Source organism: Protomyctophum parallelum (assembly GCF_964188405.1).
Source record: "Protomyctophum parallelum genome assembly, chromosome: 1".
NCBI lineage: Eukaryota > Metazoa > Chordata > Actinopteri > Myctophiformes > Myctophidae > Protomyctophum > Protomyctophum parallelum.
In genome coordinates, this window is record NC_139697.1 from 20,299,815 (window position 1) to 20,307,239 (window position 7,425).

Sequence of the window (7,425 nt, forward strand, 5' to 3'; positions counted from 1 at the left end):
GAGTCACAGCTGGTAAACTGCACATAATTAACCCCGAGTGAGGGGCGGATGCAGTTTTCTCAGCCTCTAATTTCAGACATATGGCAAGCTTGAGAAGCTCTGCGGCCTAAATATGTGGCCTGGTGTACTTTTCAGCGATTCAATTAAAAAGCAATGTTTTAAGTGATCTTATTTCTGTGGTCAGTGTGAGGGATTTGGCCTGACATGGTGTTGAGCAGACCACCATGTCATTGGTGGTCCCTTATTGGCCAAAGGGGGGCCACACACATATACATTTGCCGATTTGCTCAGGTCAGACACATTATGGCGTAAATTCTCCATAAATTCTCCATTCATTGTCAATGGCATTTAATGTTTGTGTTCAGACAGAATCTACACTATAGCTGTTTATAGGAGGGGCTATAGCGCCCCTCAAAAACAAACTGAATCCTGTAACCAACTGGGAGCCAGTGGAGGGGAGATGTGATCATACTTTGTGCCCCTGTTAAGAGGCGAGCGGCAGAATTCTGCAATGACTGTTTTTTTTTCTTTCATCTTTTATCTAGTTAGCAATCTCTATGATGATGTCATTGGCAGGTACATTTTCGAGCTATTATCCACAGCCTGTCTCTGCTTAGTGTGTGTGTGTGTGTGTGTGTGTGTGTGTGTGTGTGTGTGTGTGTGTGTGTGTGTGTGTGTGTGTGTGTGTGTGTGTGTGTGTGTGTGTGTGTGTGCGCGTGGGTGCATGCGTGCGTGTGTGTGTGTGTGTGTGTGTGTGTGTGTGTGTGTGTGTGTGTGTGCATGTGTGTGCATGTGTTTGCATTATACAGGACAGGAAATCACTACTAAATGAGAAACAGGAAGTGTCCACCCCCTCCCTTCTAGCGACAGCATGTGTAAACGTGTGATGTGACAATGAAGTGGAGCTTCAGTTTGTGAGCTTCTTTTCTCTCAGCTTCACTTTATATACCATTGCTGTCCAGAATAAATCACCTAACTCAATTTTTTGAGGCTTTGGATCTTGTTCTTTGCATAACTCAATGCTATTGAACACCCTTTATGTTGGTTAAAAAAAAAAAAAACTGAACCAATGGAAACTTCAACGAAAAACCTCTTAACTCCACTTGAGCTGGATTGTTTTTTTTTCTTTCATTTCCTGAAAAATGAACATTTTGGAGTTAGGTGGTTTCTTCCAGACAGAGATATGAGGAAACCATTTCCAGCAACACGCTGCTAAATGAACCAGATTACAAAACCACTGAGCTGACCTAGTGATGGAATAGAAATGCAGATGCTCTATATACGAAAATGTACACACACACACACACACACACACACACACACACACACACACACACACACACACACACACACACACACACACACACACACAGACAGACAGATGTGATCACACATCTTGCACATACGGTCGCACGCACGCATGCACTCACACAGTCCTGTCAACAATTATTACATAATCGTCTACTCTAATCACAGTTATTTGTGATGATCGCAACTATTTTTTGGGAAAATATAAGGTTATTACATATGTCAGTCATTTTGTTTGCATATTTAGTTTATATCTGCCCTGTGCAACTCCAATAAACGCCTAAAAGCCAAACAGAAATACAATTTTCATTCATATATGCCAGTGTTCGACGTCAGAAACGGATTTCAGGTCAGATCTGTCTGCTATTTTCGAAAAATCGAAGAACGACTGACATAGAAACATAGGCTTTTTCAGAAAACTGTCATTTTCAAACAGACATTTTTAGAATCTGATCTCAGGTCAGAATGGGTTAAACAGATTCTAATCTGGATGTGGCACAGATCTGACTCAGGTTTGGCTGCCAGTCTGAACACACAGAAGTCGGAGGTGGTCCCTGGCAAACAGTCGGGCCAAAAGATCGGATTTGGAGAAAGAAAACTGCTTTGAAATCAGATTTGACCGGATGTGACCGCAGTCTAAATGGGGCCAAAAGTTCATCATGCTAGAGGAGATGACCACAAGTTGATTGGCTGATAAACTTCACAGATTGCATCCTTTGCTGAAGCAGACTGAACTCAAACCGTAGATGGCTGGAACAACGAATGCACCAATGAGAGGCCGCCGTAGACCGAATGCACCAATGAGAGGCCGTCGTAGAACAATGAATGCACCAATGAGAGGCCGTCGTAGACTATTGTGTTTTTTTTGCATGCCTCCACAGCAACCTTGGTCAGACACAAGCTCAGATAATACACCAATAAAGGCACACACACAGGTTCTTCACCACATAAGGCGATCCCATAGCAACAGAAGGGATCAGTAGGTGTGTGTGTGTGTGTGTGTGTGTGTGCATGCGTACGTGTGTGCGTGCATTTGTGTGTATGTAGTGTACTGCACATAATTATTTATACCATGCCAGGTGTGCTCTCCATCCATCTTTGCCCTGTGTCGCTTTATCAGCAGGCGTAAAATAATGTTTCCCCCCCACGACTCTGTCAGGGTGAAAATATTCAGCCTCTGTGTGTCTGCCACGTAGTGCCTCTGTCAGGTTCAAAAATGATTTAACTCGTTTAGGACTGAGACCAGCTAGATTCTACAAAATGTCTTCTAAATCATGACAGTTTTCTGAAACAGCTCATATTTCTATGTCAGCGGTTCTCAAACTATTTCATGTCAAGGACCCCAGATATTATAATGTAATTGGCCGCCGCCGACCCCCATCTGAAATTATGTTGTTCCGGGGACCCCAGAAGCAAAGATTTGAGTTAAAAACGTTCACTCTGAGTCTGAAAGAATATATTATTTTTTAATCAAAAATAGCAGATCTACGAGCTCGTAGCGCGGCACTTGGTTCTGTGCTATGAGCTTGTAGATCTGCTATCTTTCAATAGCTATAGAGTATAACATAATCCTTAAAACACCAAAAGGCGTTCCCGTCCTGATTGGCATAAAGCCAGATAAAGATGTCAGCGTGAGGAGCTATAAGGCGTCTGAGGCTCTTTTAGTTGTCCCAACAGATTTATCCTGCGTGGCGAAATAAATATCCAAATCTACAAGCTCACAACGCACCGTGGTCACGTCATGTCGTGAGCTTGCATATCGCCTATTTCCAGCGCACGACACCGGTGAGTGACTAAGTATATAGCCATAACCTCATCCCCAGCTGTGTGCCTGTGCCAATTAAGTCCCCCCGGCTAGCATAGTACCCTCAGCGTCAAACACACAACAACAAACACACTGACGCACATGCGGTCACGTAAACAGCACGTGGACGCGTGTGTATATATACGTAGACCCTCATATACACACTCACTAAATCATGCCTATTTAGACAGCCCACACAGTTGTACATCAGCAGATAAGTACAGTAAGCACACACACACACACACACACACACACACACACACACACACACAGAAAGTGGCAAACAAGGTGTGTGTGTGTGTGTGTGTGTGTGTGTGTGTGTGTGTGTGTGCGCCACTAACCCATGCACACTTGTGCACAAACGTTTATCCATGCATACATAATACAGTATGTGGACGAACATGCACACATACAGTACTGTCTGTACAAAGTGAGATAAACACATGACACGTGTATACAGCACGCACGCACGCACGCACGGAATAATTAATTTGGTGACTGACTGACGATGACAGAGAAAAACAACTTTAAATCTGCACAAAGCCTAAAACCTGAAACAGGGAGTTGAAAACCGGACTATGTGAGATTAATCACCTGAGAGTCCATACCGTCTGAGCTGTCCAAACTGTGTCAACAAAAAAACTAATTTAATCTCAGAAATTTCTCTCTCCCTCTCGCCCCCCTGGTCAGGTCAGACTCTTTATTACTCTCACACAACAACACCCGCGGGCTGTGTGTGTGTGCACACACACAGGCGCAAACATACAAGTGCAATCCACGCACGCACGCACACACACGTGCGCGTGCGAGATGGCTATATCTCCATCAAGGTGAACTTGAGACAGACACAAGTCAATGCAGTGGTGGTGGTGGGAGACCATGCATACACACAAAACAGAGGAGGGCAAAAGGGCATCCACAAGCAATACTATCCCATTCTGACCTGAGATCAGATTCAAAAAATGTCTTCTATGTCAGTCGCTCTTCGATTTTTCAAAAATAGCAGATCTACAAGCTCATAGCGCGCCACCGAGTGGCGCGCTATGAGCTTGTAGATCTGCTATTTTTAAATGGCTAAAGCATAACATAATGCTAACACCAAAACGGGTTCCCGCCCAGAATGGTCTATGGAATGCTAAGAAAGGTAGGTATATAGCCTCAGCCGACAGGCAGCCCCCACGGGACATGACATAACTATCTCTGCACAAAATCCCAAATCCCCTGGCTAACGTTAAACTGGTCTGGAATGTCATGTTTCCTGTTTATCTGCCTACATTATACGCTGGCCCGGAGGATTCTCCCATTGTCAGGAGTCTCCTGACATGAGCTACAGTATGCATAGTTCGTCTGGCCCGAGCACACAGCCCAAGTTCAGCAAGATACAGTACATACTGTATATAGCGTAGACAGGTGGACCATTCGCTTCCTAGGGGATCATACGTTAAAAAGAATTATGTGCTTTGTGAAACAGCTGCTACAAAGTGGCTGAAAAGGGAAATAAACACTTCATACAACACCTATTATGCAATACTAGAAAGGAGCACAAATCTCCACCAGGAGGCATGCCCTATATAGCCTAATACTGTGACGTTTATCGGATATAAAGTCTACATGAGTTACCAGGTAGTGAGTGCCACTTGAACATGTTGAATGATCAAGTCCGTATTAAGTTGTAACATGCAGTGGGACTATAAGCACATATTGGCCCTTTGTTGAAAACAGAACATGCACTGGTACAGTGGACATCATCTCTCAGTAGAAGTTGGTAGGCTTGGTGGCATAAAAGTGTGTGTGTGCGTGTGTGTGTGCGTGTGTGTGTGTGTGTGTGTGTGTGTGTATCAGAGACGCTGCTGAGTGACATTCTTGCATGCTGTATCATGATTCCAAACATGTGTCATAGGCTTTTGATTGTAACATAACTGCACCCATACTGTTTGTGTCCTTATGCATTTTCCTTTTAAAGTGTGGACCAAATAAAATAATTCAAATGTGTGTGTGTGTCTCATGCAGCAACACCACATGCACACCTGCGATTGTCTATAGTTTATACGGTCCAAGTCCACGGCCTGACAGGTCGCTTATCCTATAGCCTGGAGGGACGGTTGTTCTGAAATGATAAATGAAAGAATTTACAGCTGCCATTGACTTGATTATTAGACTATAGTCAAGAATTGAGGTTCTTGGCCCTGGTGCCAAAAGGGCAAAAGAAACCGATCATGCCTACTAGTTTACTGCAGACTAACACATACTGTAGAGACAGTACAGGTCAGCACAGCTTTCCAACTATCAACCCGTCGACACGGATTGGAACGGGTTGGTTCGTGAATCAATCCCCCTATCCATTAACCATTATTAAATAGCCGACACATTGTGGCCTGGCTGGTGCATGCCATCGAGCACATGATTGTAATGTCTCCGGGCCCGGGTCAATAATGGATGTAGATCTGTGTTGTGTACAGTATGTGTACAGTATTGTCCCTCATATCTCTATAAGACAAACCCAATTTTGGAGAGTCCTTTGTCTCGACCACCGATTTACCCATTTTGACTGATATTTTGTGAAAACTAAAAGCGCTACATCGATTCTAAAAGAGCACCGACAGGTGGCTGCAGTTTGTAACTGGGCAGCTGGCCCCTGTAAAAAGTCTATACGCTTATCACCGGAAATGGGGTGGTTATTCAGTAGTGTTGTACGTGGGTGGACATGGGACAAGGGGTGTGTGTGTGTGTGTGTGTGTGTGTGTGTGTGTGTGTGTGTGTGTGTGTGTGCACATGACTGAGGAAGGGAGAAATAGAAAGTATAGTGTTTGAAAGAGCCAACAGGCGTCAACTCCAACGGCTCATAAACTTATAAACTGCTATGTTGCGACACGAGCTGCCCCAGGAAATTGACCAACTGGTGCAACTTCCCGTCTAGCTGGGGGGGGGGGGGGGGTTGCCAGTCAGATAAAGATGATTTCATAAAGTGCTGTTTCGGCAGGAAGGATCCCCAGACAGAAAAAGAAACAACCCGTCGTCGGTTCACACTCTCACCTTCGCTATAGCACTGATATAAAGATTACATCAAGCCTTTGTATGTAATGTACAATCAAGGAAACAAGTCTAGCCACTACACAACCACAGACTATATGAAAAAGAGCCACTGGCATATTATGAACGATTCTGATCTGACCAGAGAAACTAAAAATATGCTTGAGAGACGCTGATATCACTCATACTGTACATAATAATGTGTGTTGAACAATGCCAAGGACACTGTCTGTCTGGCACAGGTCACTTTACTGGACCTAGAGTGCTGTGCTCTGCGTAAGAAGAACCTTGAGCAAAAGAACATGCAAACACATTCAATGTCTAATCTTCATGTTGCTACAGTATGTCTATTATCGATAACAACAAAAACAACAATCATAACTGATGCTAGATGGCTGTACACAAAATGTAACACTAAAGGAACATTGAACCTATATTATGGAGATGAAAGATTTTAATTTGCTTTTTGCAATTTGTTTGTTAAAGCTGCAAGCCTATTCCAATGACATATACCTGTTGATAAGGATCTGATTCTGAGGCTATGGCTATGAATGGAGGTTTTTGATCACCTCAGATCAGAGAGCATCACCAGCAGCACTATACTAAAATTAAATCATATATTATTATTATTATTATATATATATTATTTATTATCTGTTGCCCCCACCACATTGCCAGACACTATAGTAGCCTATACTTGTTTAGGCCTATAGGACAGACGGGTATACCTTGATCAGACTGCTCCTCCGAGGGATAGGTTTTGTCGTGGCGGCACCCGGTCCAGGGCTGCCGGGGGTTGGCGACCCAGGGCTCGCATCACGCTGGACCTTCCTGACGCCGTCTGACATGCTACAGTCTCCGTTCAACACCGCCTGTTCCTCTCGGTGCGTCTCCATGCGACCCAGTCCTGACGGTGCTTTCCACTCCTTGGCGAGTGGCGGCGGACCCCCCTTCTCTCCAAATTCAGCCATGAGACGCTGACTTGGATGTCACCTGCTTAGAACCGCTCGGATCCCTGCATGTAAGATGCATACAGACTAACTGTACCGTAGCCTAACGACAAAGATCCCACCGTGGCTCATGTGGACGGAGAAATCAATACGTGCGCCAAGAACAAAAGTAGCCTAACTTGAAGAATATCTCTCTCTCTCTCTCTCTCTCTCTCTCTCTCTCTCTCTCTCTCTCCTTCCGTCTCTTTCTCTATTCGACAGAGCTCTGCCTTCTTCTAGCCTCTATTGCTTGCGGCTGGCTGGTGCTGGTGATGCTCCTGTCGCTGAAAGCAT

At 44.5% G+C, this 7,425-nt stretch overlaps 1 pseudogene across 1 annotated transcript in view; it reads right to left on the bottom strand.

The window, feature by feature from the left end:
- LOC310861835 (inactive phospholipase C-like protein 2) overlaps nt 1-7,113 on the bottom strand; it is a 75,852-nt pseudogene extending 68,739 nt beyond the window's left edge. The window contains exon 1 of the transcript XR_014571080.1: nt 6,871-7,113. The product of XR_014571080.1 is annotated as an inactive phospholipase C-like protein 2 (transcript). The remainder of the gene's footprint in view (nt 1-6,870) is intronic.
- Nucleotides 7,114-7,425: the final 312 nt, after the last annotated feature.